The sequence below is a fragment of the Hypanus sabinus genome, unplaced genomic scaffold, assembly GCF_030144855.1.
Source record: "Hypanus sabinus isolate sHypSab1 unplaced genomic scaffold, sHypSab1.hap1 scaffold_688, whole genome shotgun sequence".
NCBI classification, from domain to species: Eukaryota; Metazoa; Chordata; class Chondrichthyes; order Myliobatiformes; family Dasyatidae; genus Hypanus; species Hypanus sabinus.
This window is the reverse complement of record NW_026781541.1, coordinates 172,075-187,841: the sequence shown is the minus strand read 5'-3', so window position 1 is coordinate 187,841 and position 15,767 is coordinate 172,075.

Here is a 15,767-nt window from a genome sequence, read left to right as displayed (position 1 = left end):
GGTTTTAACATCGAAACCAGACTCCGTTAGTGATCTATTGCTGCTGGTACGTAAAAATTGCAACAACCCAGATGTCTGAGTCACAGTCCTTTAAAATTGGTGAAAATGACACAAAACATTGAAAAGAGCGGAGAAGAAGGAGTTTAACCAACTTCGTCCAGAGCCCTGAACAACGTCACAACCACAGTGAGCTCATCGTCTTGTTCAGCCCGGAGAAAATCATGCAGGAAATTCATGCAGGTGTATAAGATGATGAGAGGCATTGGTCGTGTGGATAGCCAGAGGCTTTTTCCCAGGGCAGAAACGGCTAACAAGAGGGGGAATAGGTTTAAGCTGCTTGGAAGTAGGTACAGAGGAGATGTCAGAGCTAAGGTTTTAAAGCAAAGAGTGGTGTTTGTGTGGAATGCATTGCCAGCGATGGTGGCAGAAGCGAATACAACAGAGTATTTTAAGAGTCTCTTAGATAGGTACACGGAGCTTAGGAAAATAGGTGGCTATGCGGTAGGGTAATTTTAAAGCAGTTTCTAGTGTAAGTTACATGGTCGGCGCAACATTGTGGGCCAAAGCGTCTGTAATGTGTTGTAGATTTCTATGATTCTCTGAAATTCAAGAGAAATCTCCTATTCCACGGAGCGGTGACTAGTTGTAACCTGTAACAGGGAGAGTGAGAGGGGGAACGGCAGGGGTAGATTTTAATATACTGATATGGAACAGAAACATGGGCAGGGACCAGATGGACAGAGTGGCCACTCTAGTGTACATTGTGAGTGTGTTAGAGACGATAAGAACCTGAGACACGGGATTTGATACAAACTGATTTATCTTTCACAGATCCACAATATTAAACACCAGACTAGTTTAAGTCTAACATCAGCAGAACCGACTCCTCCAATGCTCAGTGACCAGGGTTCAGTCCTGGGTGCGATGAGCAGCCGCAAGAACTGCAGAATCTGACAGTAACAGTCCCTCATGAACCTGCAGCTGCCTTCAGTCACCGTGATGGTTAAACATTTAACACGGAGCTGATTTGAACTTCCTCCCTGATGTGAAGTTGCTGGTGTTGCAGCAGCTGGGATGATTGAGTAAAACTCTTTGCTCACTCCGGACAGAAATGTGGCCTCTATTTATTGTGAACTCACCGGAGCATCACAAGGTGGGTTAACTGAATGAGTCTCTTCGCACACACGGAGCAGGTGATCGGCCGCTTCCCAGAGTGAAGCTGTTGGTGTATCTGTGATGGCCGACTGAATCCCTTCCAAAATGAGATCCAGGGAATGATATCTCACTGCTCTGAACGTCATGGCGATGTATCCAATCAGATCACGGACATGGACACGTGCTCGGGTTCTCCTTATCGCGAGTGGGGCGCTGCCTTCTCCAGCATCTCCGCCTCCACATTCAAGGATCGGCGACATTCAAGCGCTGGTGAACTGACAGATACAGCGGAACTAACGAGCTGTTGTGTTTGTGAGTCCCAGCATGAAAGTCGTTCAGAGAGAAAAATCAAACTCCCACCCCAACCCTAGCTTAAAAAAAGAACGGCATCCCGATCATCAATCTACAAACCCCACTCCTCTGGACAAAAGGGAACAATAACATCGAGCCCCCCCCCCCCAAAGGAAACAACCCTACCCCGCACAGCAGCGGAGGAGCCGGTGTCACCCGGGTAGCTGAAATCTGGAACTCACTGCCCGAGGTGGTGGTGGAGGCAGGTCCCTTCACAACATTTACGAAGAGGATGAGCATTGAAACTGCCGAGATACAGTCGGCTGTGAACCAAGTGCTGATGAATGGGACCCGTGTGGACAGTGAGTGGATGGTCAGAACAGGTATGGCCGGCCAAAGGCCTGTTTCCGTGCTGTGTGATCCGCCACTCCGCACATGCTAAATTAACGATGGTGGCACCGCAGGGCACTGATTTCAAAACTCCACTCCCCTCTCCAAACTGAAATAAACCAGACTGCACCCCTTTCTCACCTCTGGGAATATCTGTTTCTGTCAAAGTTGCATAGAGATTGGTCGCTTCTGCTAAACAACTGGCAACTGATGAAGTTCCTGTGTCTTCTTGCATTAATGTTGCTTCCTTACAGCAAAACTAACCCTCTCACTGTGTCAGAATCAGTGATTAAATCAGACCCCAAACACTGTGCTTTCATCCCTGCACGTTATAACTGGAACCATCTCACTGAGGGTCTGATGGAGACATAGGATCACATCTCCTCTGCTTCTGACGTTTCAAATACCCTCAGAATGGTTTTCTGATTCAGTCTGAAGGTTATGGTACATTCAGCTCGTCATCAGACCTGAAAAATCATGTCTTCCCGCAGCTGGTTCCTCCTGTTGGTGTGTCCTCTTTCGTCCACCTCCAGGGAAGCTGCATCTCCACACAGACTCCTCACTTGAGAATACACACAGTGTTTTCTGTTGACTAATACACTGTGTGTGGACCCCGCTGGCAATTCTGGTGTTGTGACCCGAATCGAGACAAACACCACGCTGCCCACTCCACCAACAACACGGCACAGCCGGACACATAACAGGGGACTTTACATCCCACAACACTGGATTCAGTGATGAAACCCGTCATTAATGTTGTTGTCCCACCGAAAAGTCCATTAAGGTGCTTTTGAATGCCAGCGCTCGCCCACTGGTGACGTCAGACACAGTTCCCACGCGCCTGACGTCACACATGGGCTCCCCACACCGGGATCTGCCCTCACGTGCGCGGTGTCTTACGTCACCCACGCGCTGCTGTGCTCGAGCTTTATCGGTTTAACGGCTGGGCTAATAATCACGTGACCATCCCCTCCCCCACCGCTGTCAACAGAGGATTCAGGAGCTACGCTATTCCTATTGGTGCTAAGCGATGTCAGTCACTGGTTACAACCAATCGCGGAGGCGGACAAGCCGAGTGGGCGTTACCCCGCTCAAGCGCCGACCGCCTCCTCAGAGCGGAGAAAACCTCAAAGTAAATGTCCGCTTTCCGATTTATTTCCATTTCCCTCCGAGGGAAGTTGGGGCGTTTGTGAAGCGTCTCCTGCGGCCGGAGTCTGATGTATCGCTGAGAGGTAGGAGGAGACCGCTCGGCCAGTCGGTTTGATGCCTGTTCCCCGGGGAGGGAGGATTTTATTGACGGGATGAAGATGGTGAGAGAGGGGGCGGACAGGATGTTTGTCCCGGTGGGGACAGGAGGGGCTCAACTGTGGAAATGTCTGAGCCCACGATGGTGCCGAGCAGAGGGATTCACCACATTGAAGGCAAACACCGGCAGACTGTTGCACTGCAAGCGGGGCCAATGGTCCGGGCAGAGTGACAATTATTTGGGCTTTGTCGAGATTGTACCCGGAATATGGTGTAAAATCCCGCTCCCCATACTAACACGGGTTATACAGACCAAAGAACAAACTGCCGGAGGAGCTCAGTGGGTCGGGCAGCATCTGTGGAGGGAAATGGACCGTCAACATTTCGGGCCGAGATCCTCCCTCTGGACTGAGTGTGGACGGGAAATAGTCAGAGAAAAGAGGTGAGGGGTGGGGATGGGGCAAGAGCCGGGAAGTGAGAGGTGGATCCAGGTGAGGGGGAGGTGGGAAGGCGGAAATAGTGACAGGGGTGGGTGGTGAGTGGTTGGGGCAACACGGGGCTGAAGAATATGGAAATTCCATAGAGGATTAACAAAGAGGTTAGAGAATATTTGTTATAGAGAGTGCAATGAAGATTCAACTGACTGATCCCTGGAGTGGTGGGGTCATCATATGAAGAAAGATCAAATGTGATAACCCTTTCATTTAGAGAATCGAGGACGGAGAGGTGAACATTGAAATGCACAACTTCGTTACCGGTTGAACTAGGGATCCCAGTCTCTGAAACAGGGGTGGGCTGCCCGGGACTGAGATGAGGGGAATTGTTTCCATTCCGAGGGTGGTGAATGTCTCGTTATGATGAGTTTATTTAATATTTTACCAAAAGAGCCACACAGCCCTACTACCAGCTCGATATTTCAAGAAACATATAAGTATCTGGGAAACGAGAGGACCTGCAGATGCTAGAAATGGAGAGAACTACACATAAAGTGCTGGAGGAGCTCAGCATGTCAAGCAGCATCTGTGGATGGGAATCAACATTCCTGGCCAAGACTCTTCTTTATGACTCGTTACCCACGTATCTGGAATATCAACAAGCAAAGACAATAGAAAGTAGTGTAAAATCCATAAAACCTTTGACAAAATTTAGTTCATGGCTTCAAAAAAACCTGCCAAACAGAGCTCAATAGGTAACAAATACAACAAAGGCAATAAACACTTGCATCAATACCGAGATTGACTTTTTTAATGAAAATATCTTGGTCCCATTTCAATCAGTAAAATTTACAAAGACAAATAAGACCTGAGTAGACAACTTTAGAAAAGTCTATTTACACGAAGTCCCACTTAGATTAACGACTACCTTGGACAGAAGGAGGAACAGGAATAACACACATGAAAAAAAAAATCACACAACAGTCAGATAAAACCTAAATATATATTTTCATCAAAAATATTCAGCACTCCATGTGTGTATATGCAATCATGATAAGAAATACAGACCAGAAAGCTTTAATGAGAGGCCAACTCAGAACAATAAGTCATCACTCTGGAAGAAAACATTAACCAGTGGAATGAGTATGACCCTCCATGGGAGACATCCCAATGATCTGAGCAGACTGGATGGTGTGAAGGAAGCATCGAGCACCTGACTGAGAGTTGGAGATCCCTTCCCAGAATCAGCGGGGTTCCTTGCAGAAATGCAGGACAAGGTGTTTAAGAAAAAGAAAAAAATCTGAAATACATGGAATTCAAGCAAACAAGACACTAAATGCAGAAAATGCCAAGAGACACCAGACACAATCCAACACATTCCAGGATCCTGCAGCAGTTTAACTCAGTCTGATTACTTATGCAGGTACAATCAAGTGGCAAATGTCATTCACCAAAATCTTGCTTTAAAATACAAATGGATGAATGACCACGGTAACTTCATTAAGGCACCATAAATTCAAGCCTGATTCAGTTAAGGACATAATCTCACAATTTATATGATAATCAATACATTATTAGAGATAGGATCATCTCAAATAACCATTCAGATATAATATTACAGGATAAACAAGCAAGAATAACTCCCTCAATAGGTATAACCATTCTCAACACACACATGTGCCTCGACCAATGGGGCCTCTCACCACAGGCATTGTTCATCAGTCAGACAACAAAATTATTTTGTCTGCCAATTAACGTCCAAGTGTTGCTACTCTGTCATTCGTTGCCATGCCCCACTGTTGATTCCTTTCTCCTCATCATACGTTCTTACCAGAACCATCGTCCAGAGTCCCAAACTCTGCCCTGTGCAGACCAGCCTCTGGTTTCTGACCCTGCTCCTTTGAACATCCTATTTATGGTTTCCCATTCCAATTTAAGTCTTTAGAGGACAGTGGTGTTTTCAACAACCCTTTAGAAGCAGGGAAAATGAGTCATAATGTGGAAATAAGTTGTGATTAAGGAGGTTAACGAACAATGTCATTCTTCATCAGCCCAGAGATTAGAACTGCAGTCATCTCGACTTCTTCAGTCTGCAGAGAATTCAAGGGAAACAACAGGGGAGGATTTAAATGGACTGATGTGGAACAGATTCACTGGCCGGGTTCAGCAGGCCTGAGTACACCAGTTGTGTTATAAATTCACTAAGCACCAAAGACAGAGTTTATAATAGAACTGGTTTATTTGTCACAGATGCAGAATATTAAACTCCAGCCCCATTAAAGGTGAATGTGCAGCAGAAGAAACACCTCCCATGCCCAGTGACCAGGGTGCAGAACTGGGTGTGGTGAGCAGCAGCAATAATTGCAGAGTTCAGCACCAATAGTCGCTCTCGAAATTGCATTCAGCAACGGTGAAGGACAAATATCCAGCATGCAGCTCATTGAAACTATCTCCCCAATTTGAACCTGGTATTGTGTCACAAGTGTAACACACTGTAAGGTTTCACTGCTGATGTAACAGCCTCTCTGTAATGTTTCACTGCTGAGGTAATGGTTTCTCTGCAGCAGCAATGTTTAGGTTACGACTAGAGATAACAGGGTTTTGGAGTGTGGGACTATCCAATGAGAGAAATGTTCTTTCTTGTGAGTCTGGAAGAGAGATTTTCATGGCCTTTTGCTGGGGAGAGATGAGAAGACATGAATGGAGAGACTGGGCCCTTTTTCTTTTTTTTTTGTTTTCTTTACTAACCCTCTGGTCAAAGTAAGAATTATAAATCTTAATAGTTTAATCACATATTATGTACAATTTGTTACTTCAGGTGTCACACAGACGCAAACCTATAAAACTACCAGCAACAATTAAACACACTTGGAGTCTAGTTTTGCAGTTAACAAACAAAATTTTATTGGTAACTACTAATAATAGTGAACTTAAACCAGATAATCCAAGGGTTAGCAATGTTATGCATATATAGGTGTGAATACAGGTTTCCCCCGGTATCTAAAGCGAGAGTGTTCCTATGAAACCGTTTGTAAGCCGAAATGTCATGAAGTGAAGAAGCAATTACCATTAATCTAAATGGGAAAAGATTTTGGATGTTCCCAGACCCAAAGAAAACCCACCAAATCATACCAAATAGCACATAAAACCTAAAATAACACTAACCTATAGTAAAAGTAGGAATGATAAAGTAGAAATATTGTATGTACGGTGTAGTTTCACTGAAAATCGGGAAGATAGTGAACTGAAATTGATTTGGAGAGAAAAAAAATCGGCACGTGCACGCATGCGTACACAACTGCCGCACAAGGCTTCACGGTCACGGTAGTCTTTCTCGGGGTAAACTCACGTATAAAGCAGTCATCATCTTTATCATAAAAGTGAAAATCCTCTTTGGTTAGCAAAAACAGGTACTAACGAAGGTCTTTCATAACAGTGAGCTGTTGTAAAGCGAACGTCCGAAAAACGGGAGTCACCTGTATATAAAATCCAAAACCAAGGTGGTAAACGACATTGTCTTACGATGATGTGGTAGATTCAATTTAGTTCACAAGATGGGGGGGGGGGGGGGATAATAGACTTCTCTGTAAGAAGTCGCTTGCTTGTTCTGTGTTGGTAAAGGATCATTCTGACCTTGCTTAACCACACAGAACATAAACATTAGCTGGTCACCATAGCAACCCAGCACTTCTGCAGAAATCCAACAGCGTGTCCAAGGTCAGTCTCGGTTCTCTTTGCACTTTAAAGAGACAGTCCACAGAGAGTATGAACCACAAGGGCAGATTACACAGGGGACACATTGCTCAGTATCCACCCAAACGAGATTCTTCAGTTTGGCCAGACTGGGGGCTATAACCCCCTCTGTTAAGCTGCCAGCACAACTGGAACCTACATAACATTAGATGACTGAGTGAATCGCTTCCTACATTCACAGCAGGTGAACGGCCTCTCCCCAGTGTGAACTCAATGATGCACACTGGTTGTTTTGGCTGAGAGAATTTCTTCCCAAAGTCCAAGCAGATTGGTCTCTACCCAGTGTGAAGGCGCTGGTGTGCCTTTAGGATGGATGACTGAGTGAATCCCTTCCCACATTCTGAGCAAGTGAACGGCTTCTCCCCAGTGTGAACTCGCCGATGTACCAGTAAGGTGGATGACTTAGTGAATCCCTTCCCACATTCTGAGCAGGTGAAAGGCCACTCCCCAGTGTGAACTTGCTGGTGTGCCAGTAGTTGGGATGACCGAGTGAATCCCTTCCCACACTCTGAGCAATTGAACGGCCTCTCCCCAGTGTGAACTTGCTGATGTACCTTCAGTTGGGATGACGAAGTGAAACCCTTCCCACAGTCTGAGCAGGTGAATGGTCTCTCACCGGTGTGAACTCGCTGATGTATCTTCAGTTGGGATAATGAAGGGAATCCCTTCCCACAGTCTGAGCAGGTGATTGGCCACTTTCCGGTATGAACTCGCTGATGTATCTTCAGATGGGATAACGAAGCAAATCCCTTCCCGCAGTCCGAGCAGGTGATTGCCCACTCTCCGGTGTGAACTCCCTGGTGTGCCTTCAGTTGAGATAACTGAGAGTATCCTTTCCCACAGTCCGAGCAGGTGAATGGCCTCTCCCCAGTGTGAACTCGCTGATGTACCTTCAGATGGGATGATGAAATGAATCCCTTCCCACAGTCTGAGCAGGTGAACGGCCTCTCTCCAGTGTGAACTCGCTGATGTACCTTCAGATGAGATGACGAAGTGAAACCCTTCCCACAGTCTGAGCAGGTGAACGGCCTCTCTCCAGTGTGAACTCGCTGATGTATCTTCAGATGGGATGACGAAGCGAATCCTATCCCGCAGTCCGAGCAGGTGATTGGCCACTCTCCAGTGTGAACTCGCTGATGTACCTGAAGTTGAGGTAACTCGGTGAATCCCTTCCCGCAGTCTGAGCAGGTGAACGGCCACTCTCCGGTGTGAACTGACCGGTGTTTCAGTAACTTATATGACGAAATGAATCCCATCCCGCAGTCCAAGCAGGTGAATGGCCTCTCCCCAGTGTGAACTTGCTGATGTTCCTTCAGTTGAGATGACTGAGCGAATCCCTTCCCACAGTCCAAGCAGGTGAATGGCCTCTCCCCAGTGTGAACTTGCTGATGTTCCTTCAGTTGAGATGTCTGAGCGAATCCCTTCCCACAGTCTGAGCAGGTGAATGGCCTCTCCCCAGTGTGAACTGACTAGTGTCTCAGTAACTTATATGTGGAAGTGAATCCTTTCCCACAGTCTGAGCAGGTGAACGGCCTCTCCCCGGTGTGAACTCGCTGGTGAGCCATTAGGACAGATGACCGAGTCAATCCTTCTCCACAGATTCCTCAGATGACCAGCCTCTGCCCAGTGTGAACTGACTGGTGTGTCCACAGGTGGGAAGACCGATTGAATCCCTTCTCACTCACAGAACAGGTGAATGGCCTTGCCCAGTGGGAACTTGCTGATGTACCTTCAGTTGAGATGACCAAGTGAATCCATTCCCACTGTCTGAGCAGGAGAATGGGCTCCCCCCATGTAAACTAACGGGCGTGCCAGTTGGTCAGATGATCGAGTGAATCCCTTCTCACAATCTGAGCAGGAAGGATGATCGAGTGAATCTCTTGCTCCACTTCTTAAATATCTGGACAGAGACAGCAAAACTAGCGTGTTGTGTTCGAGATTCCCGTAGGCAAATTCCTTGTCATTTTTAACCTGTAAAAAGATTTACAAAATCCATCAATGGGTGTAGGACAACATTTCAGATGAGATTCCTTGAGTTGTCAAGGTGTGAGCTGGCATCACACTGTTTCAGTGAAGTTTAACCCAAGTTGGAGAGAGAAATCACCTTTAACTGGGCACAGTGCTGATATCTGGAATGACCATCAATTCCCTGATGCTCTTCCTGTCTCTATAAGAATGGGGCATTTCTGCCATCTCCAATCTGTGACCTGGCTCAGTCTGACTCTCTCCATTGGTATTATTCCCTGTTCCCACTGAGCTGCATGGGTGCCTGGCCCCACAGTAACTGAAACAATCTCACACAAGTAGCCTGCAATCCGTTCCATGCACCCACAACTCTCAGTGTAAATAAAGTTACCCCTGACATCCCCTCCGTATCAACTTTCAAGCACCTTAAAACTATACCCCCTCACGTTAGCCATTTCAGCCCTGGGGAAAAAGCCTCTAGCTATCCACACGATCAGTGTCCCTCATCATCCTATACATCTGAAAAAGGCTCTAAACATAAACAAAGATATTATACATTTCTTTGAGGATTTGTTGGGAATAGACAACATTATGACAGTATAGATAGGGTACAGGTAAGCAGCTTTTTCCACTGAGGGTGGGTGCGATGACAACCATAGGTCATGGGTAAGCTGGGAAGTGAAAATTTAATAGGAACATTTGGAAAAGCTCTTTACTGAAATGGTCGTGAGAGCGTGCAGTGAGATGCCAGCACAAGTGGTGAATATGAGTTCAGTTTCACCATTTAAAAGAAGTTTGGATGGGAGCCTGGATGGTAGGGGTTCGGTGGGCGATGGTCCCGCTGCAGTTAGTTGCATTAGACAGTTTAAATGTTTGTTCGGCATTGAATGGATTGGGCAAATAGCCTGTTTCCATACTGAACTTCTCCATGTTTCTGTGACAGAGAAGCTGGCTAAACTTGCTTGGAAGGGAAAGATAGGAGTGACAACGGAGCAACAATGGCTGGAGTTTCTGGGAGCAATTCAGGAGCTGAGTGATCGATACATCCCAAAGAAGTGGAAGCTTTGTAAAGCTTTGAAATGAGAAGCCAAAGCCAACATAAAAGCCAAAGAGAGGGCAAACAAAAGAGCAAAAACTATTGGAAGCTTTTAGAAACCAACAGAAGACGACTAAAAATAAGTCCGATGAGCTCGGGGGTGGAATTATGATACTGTTGTCATTAATGAGTCTTGGTAGCACCCAACAGTCTGAGGCATTTAGAGGAACAAAATATCGGGGGCCTCAATATCTCTTGAAAACCAAGGCTCCCTGCACCAGTTACCTTTCAGCATACGAACTCTACACTCCCAAAAATGTCTCTTCTGAAGGCCTCCCGCTTACCAAGTACTCCTTTGCCAGAAAACGGCCTATCCCAAACCACACTTGTCAGGTCCTTTTGACACCATCAAAACTGACCTTTTATCCCCTCTGTTCTGTTCCCCTAACTAACGAATCCCCTATCACCCGTTTGACTTTCCTCTGCCAGGTAATCCCTCCATCCCCAACAGTTTCTAAAGCGGCCCACCTGGCTGTTGTGTGGGATGGCAACAAGAGTACTCTGCGATGGCTATTTAACTTCATTTCCCTTCATGTCTCTCACCTAGTTTCCTGTCTCCTGCACCTTGGGTGTAACTCACCTCTCTTCATGTCATATCTATCACCCCCTCCAACTGCTGGATGATCCAAAATTCATCCATTTTCAGCTCCAACTCCTCAAAGTGCAGCTGGGTGCACATCTTGTAGGTGAGGGTGTCTGGGACACTGGAGTTCTCCACACCAATGTCCCCTCTAATTTGTAATGACCAGTGTGCACAGAAATCTTGTACTGTGCATTCTTTTACCCAGTGACGACATGTGCACTGCGAATTTTATATAGAGAGGTATTCATTTTAACAGCCAGCAAATCACTGTCTGTAAGAACTGTGATCTCCTCTGGGCTCGATCCAGTTCATCTGCCCTCTCACACCATGTCACAGGCCTGTAAAGGGTAATGAAGGATTTTCTCTCCAGTGCTTTTGCACTTTGTCCATAAGTGGTTTGCTTGCTAAATTATGCTTTAAAAAGTCAGATTTCCAAATATCACTCCAATTCTTCCCTCTTGTAAACTCTCCAACAACTTTTGCATCACCAAAATGCACACAGGTATCACCAGTTTCTGTATTGTACATAAATATTTCCCCTGAACCCTCCCCCAATGACTGACGGTGGTGAACTCAGTGAATGAAATCCCAATGAATATGAAGGGAAGGGCAGTAGTCTGTCTCACTGGAGTCTGGCACATTTGTGAGGTGAAAGCTACTTGTTGCCCAGGGCAAAGGTGTTTGATATCATTATCTTCCAGAGAGAATGGTACAAAACATGTCGTCACGGGTTGAAAAGTCCAGAACAAAAGGAGGTGGAACAAGCAACACACACAAAATGCTGGAGGAACTCAGCAGGCCGGGCAGCATCTACGGAAAAGAGTACTAATGCTGAGTTCCTCCGGCATTTTGTGTGTGTTGCTTGGATTTCCAGCATCTGTAGATTTTCTCTTGTCAGTGATCGGAGGTAGAACAAAGGCGAATTTCTCAACTGGTGATATAAAAGATTTTGTTCCCTTTCTCCGAGTTCCTGATCCTTGCATTTAGATAGCTGGAGCTCAGCTCTGTCTGAGAGATCCATCAGTTCCCATTCCCTCATCAGCCGGGAGCTCCCCGGGGCCCGTGTACGGATCGTGAGGCTGAGAGAGAGGGAAGAGAGCAGGACTGTCCCGGGATTGCGGACTGTGATGTCCGGATTTCACAGGAATCGTTCTGAAGTTGGTGTTTCAGAGAAAAACACGGAGAATCACTCTTACCTCCATCCGACATTTTCAAGCCTTCAGTGTACTATGCGCATGCGTGACACTCGGGGACGTCCTCAGCCTGACGCCTGCGCATTTCATCGGTGCCTCAACGACGGCGAAATTTTTAACTCATGGCCCTATGGGTAATCACGGTGCCATTAAAGATTTGTGCAGTTACCGGTTCAAGGTCTATACCTTATTTTTTTCGAGTGTATCGAAAAATCTGCAGCTGTTTTAACGCAGAAAGCGGCTCCCATAAGCAATATACTCAATATCAACGCGTATCTAATGCCAAAGTACAATGCAGTTATAAAACACAGGAGATTCTGCAGTTGCTTGGAATACAGAGACGCACACACACAAAATGCTGGAGGAACTCTGCAGTTCAAGCAGCAACTAAGCAGCGGAGTACACAGGCTAGGCATGCTGAAGGGGCTCGGTGTAAACGTTGTCTTTTTATTCCTCTTCACATTTGCTGTCTGTTGATTTCCACCAGTATTTTGCAGAAATTAACCACCTTTTTTTTCGATCAACCAGTTTCCAAATGCTTCTAATCTTTCTTTTGTAGCCACATCCAGCTGGTCTGATTCCTCCTCCTCGTAAACTCTGGACCCCATCTCTCTTTGCAGCCCCAAAGCCTGACTCAATCTGGCAGCTCTCTGGTTTTTGACTCTGCACCATCGAAGATTCACTCGCTGGTCTGCTGTCAGACTTCAGAGGTGCATTGTGTTACGAGACCGCAGGTTCGTTTACTGTGAGTGTCACGTTGAGTGCCTGAGTGAGGCGGGTCAGTGACGTGAAACACATAGGGGGAGGTTGGGAGAGGGGAAGGGGTAGAGGAGGGAGGGGGAGGAAGAGGAGAGATGGGGAGGAAAGGGGGGAGGGAATGTCAAAACCACAGTGAGCTCATCGTCTTACTGGAGAAAATCATGCGGGTGTAAAAGATGATGAGAGGCATTGGTCGTGTGGATAGCCAGAGGCTTTTTCCCAGGCTGAAACGGCTAACACGAGGGGGAATAGGTTTAAACTGCTTGGAAGTAGGTACAGAGGAGATATCAGAGCTAAGGTTTTTTTTTAAGCAAACAGTGGTGTGTGTGTGTGTGTGTGGAATGCACTGTCAGCAATGGTGGTAGAGGCGGATACAATAGGGTCTTTTAAGAGACTCTGAGATAGGTACATGGAGCTTAGGAAAATAGATTTCTATGATTCTGTGAAATTCAACGGAAATCTCCTATTCCACGGAGTGGTGACTAGTTGCAACCTGACACCTCAGGGAGTGTGAGAGGGGCACGGCAGGGGTAGATTTTGATATCCGGATATGGAACAGAAACATGGGCAGGAACCAGATGGGCCGACTGGACTTTGTAGCGTCCATAGTGAGTGCAGTGGAGACAGTAAGTACCTGAAACACGGGATTTGATACAAAACTGATTTATCTTTCACAGATCCACAATATTAAACACCAGTCTAGTTTAAGGCTAACATCAGCCTTACAGACTCCTCCAATGCTCAATGACCGGGGTTCAGTCCTGGGTGCGATGAGCAGCCGCAAAAACTGCAGAATTTGACAGTAACAGTCCCTCGTGAACCTGCAGCTGCCTTCAGTTACTGTGATGGTTAAACATTTAACACAGATATGATTTGAACTTCCTCCCTGATGTAGGAGGGTTCATACCGAAGATGTAGGGGAGAAGGAAAACAAAAAGATAATAAAGTTGTGTGCACCGTTAGGGATAAGCAGAGAGGAAGAGGTGGAGAGTTTCTTTAAATGCATTTATTTTAATGCTAGGAGCATTGCAAGAAAGGTGGATGAGGTTAGAGCAAGGATTGATACCTGGAAATATGATGTTGTAGCTATTAGTGAAACATGTTTGCAGAAGGGGTGTGATTGGCAACTAAATATTCCTAGATTTCGTTGCTTCAGGTGTGATAGAATCGGAGGGGCAAGAGGGGAAGGCGTTGCATTGCTTGTCCAAGAAAATATCAGGGCGGTGTTTTCACTGGATAGATTAGAGGGCTCGTCCAGGGGGACTATTTGGGTGGAATTAAGGAATGGGAAAGGTGTAGTAACACTTAAAGGGGTGTATTATAGACCACCTAATGGGGAGCGAGAATTGGATGAGCAAATTTGTAAGGAGATAGTAGTTATTTGTAGTAAGCACAAGGTTGTGATTGTGGCAGATTTTAATTTTCCACACATAGACTGGGAAGCCCATTCTGTAAAACGGCTGCATGGTTTTGAGTTTGTAAAATGTGTGCAGGATAGTTGTTTGCAGCAATACATAGAGATACCAACTAGAGAAGTGGCAGTGTTGGATCTCCTGCTGGGAATGAGATAGCTCAGGTGACGGAGGTATGTGTTGGGGACCACATAGTGTCCAGTGATTTTGTTCCAAAATAATTATGGAGGAGGATAGGACTGGAACCAGGGTTGAGATTTTTGATAGGAGAAAGGCTAACTTTCAGGAGATGCAAAAAGATTTAGGAGTGGATTGGGACAATTTGTTAATGGGAAGGATATAATAGAGAAATGGAGGTCATTTAAAGGTGAATTTTTGAGGGTACAGAATCTTTATGTTCCTATTAGGTTGAAAGGAAAGGTTAAAAGTTCGAGAGGGCCAAGGTTTTCAAGGGATATTGGAAACTTGGTTTGGAAAATGAGAGAGATCTATAATAAATATAGGCAGCATGGAGCAATTGTGGTGCTCGGGGAATATAAAGAATAAAAAGAATCTAATATAAAGAATGTAAAAATGTAAAAATAAATTAGAAAAGCTAAAAGAGGATATGAGGCTGCTTTGGCAAGTAAGGTGAAAATGAATCCAGAGGGTTTCTACAGTTAAGTTAATAGCAAAAGGATAATGAGGGATAAAATTGGTCCCTTAGAGAATCAGACTCGACAGCTATGTGTGTAGCCAAAAGGAGTGGGGGAGGTTTTGAAAATTTTATTTTCATCAGTATTCACTTAGGAGAATTATATTGAATTGTGTAAGGTAAGGGAAACAAGTAGGGTAGTTATGGAAACTAAGATGATTAACGAAGAGGAAGTACTAAAGCTTTTAAAGAATATAAAAGTGGACAAGTCTCCGGTCCTGATAGGATATTTCCTAGAACCTTGAGGGAAGTTAGTGTAGAAATAGCAGGGACTCTGACAAAAATATTCCTAATGTCATTTGAAAGGGGGATGGTGCCAGAGAATTGGCGTATTGTTGTTCTATTGTTTAAAAAGGTATCTCAGAGTAAACCTAGCAATGATGGGCCTGTAAGTTTGACATCAGTGGTGGGTAAATTAATGGAAAATATTCTTAGATATGGTATATATAATTATCTGATTAGACAGGGTCTGTTTAGGAACAGTCAACATGGATTTGTGTGTGGAAGGTCATGTTTGATAAAACATATTGAACTTTTTGAAGTGGTTACTAGGAAAGTTGACAAGGATAAAGCAGTGGATGTTGTCTGTATGGACTTCAGTAAGGCCTTTGACATGATTCCACATGGAAGGTTAGTTAGGAAGGTTCAATCGTTAGGTATTAATTTTGAAGTAGTAAAATGGATTTATCAGTGGCTAGATGGGAGAGTAATGGTGGATAACTGTTTGTCCGGTTAGAGGCCGGTGACTAGTGGTGTGTCTCTGGGATCTGTACTGGGTCTAATGTTGTTTGTTATAT